The following is a 1,085-nucleotide window of genomic DNA, read 5'->3' as shown; positions in this document are numbered from 1 at the left end:
TGTGTGATGTCAGTTTGTTAAATATGAATATTTTCTATTTTTCTTCTCTCCTCTGGGAAAGGAAACTGAATTTCTTCTTATATCTTTATAAATCTCTCAGCAGCAAGAAAAATGATCAGAGAATAATACTTGTCAGTTGTTGCTTCAGTTTGTCCACTTCAGCCTTCAGCGTGTCCACCTCAGCCTTTAGCTGGGCTTGTTCTGCAGGATCAGAGACAGTTTCTTTGTTAGCTTCATTTTTCTACTCCTTCAGTTCATTGAGACGTTGCTGTAGAGCTGCATGGATCAGTTGTCCTTTATCAAAGGAATCTCAAACTATTTTGATAATCGATAAATCGGTTTGAGTCATTTTTATGAAAAAACTGAGAATCTTGTATGATGTCTGCTTGTTAAATATGAATATTTTCTAGTCTCTTCTCTCCTCTGGGACAGGAAACTGAATATATTTGAGATGTGGACAAAACGAGACATTTGAGGATGTCATCTTGGGCTTTTTGGGAAAATGTATCCACATTTTAGAGACAGAACAACTCATCCATTCATCTAGAAGATAATCCACACATTAATCCACAAGGAAAATAATCAGTAGCTATGTGCAGCCCTACTTTGCTCCAATACGTAGAAAAATACTTATATTTCTGACCTGCTGGGACCCGATGTAAAGAGATCCTGACTGTACCTGTAGCCATGTCGGCCTTCAGCTGGACCAGCGAGGCGGTCATCTCTCTCAGAGCAGCAAAGACGTCTGGAGGAGAAGTTGAGAGCAGACGCTTCATATGATCTGGTTATTGTGAAAGTGTGGTCTCATAATGTTAGAATAATTATTAACTACATGAAAAGGAAGTCTTTTCTGTTATTCAGTCAGGCTGTCGGATTCCAGGAAATGGGGGGGGGGGGGGGGGGGGAGCAGTTTGTGCAGGGAGGCTGAGGACCTTACGGGGTAAAGTCAGTGAATGACATGGAGAACTGTTTTAGACAACACAAATGCTTGTGTAGTATTGCTGTGTGTGTAATATGAATAAATATGACATTATTATGTTATTATTGGCAAGTAAATGTCATGAGGGCAACAGCGTCTGGACTTT

This window comes from Etheostoma spectabile, unplaced genomic scaffold, assembly GCF_008692095.1.
Source record: "Etheostoma spectabile isolate EspeVRDwgs_2016 unplaced genomic scaffold, UIUC_Espe_1.0 scaffold337, whole genome shotgun sequence".
Taxonomy (NCBI): domain Eukaryota; kingdom Metazoa; phylum Chordata; class Actinopteri; order Perciformes; family Percidae; genus Etheostoma; species Etheostoma spectabile.
Note: the sequence above shows the minus strand (reverse complement) of the source record.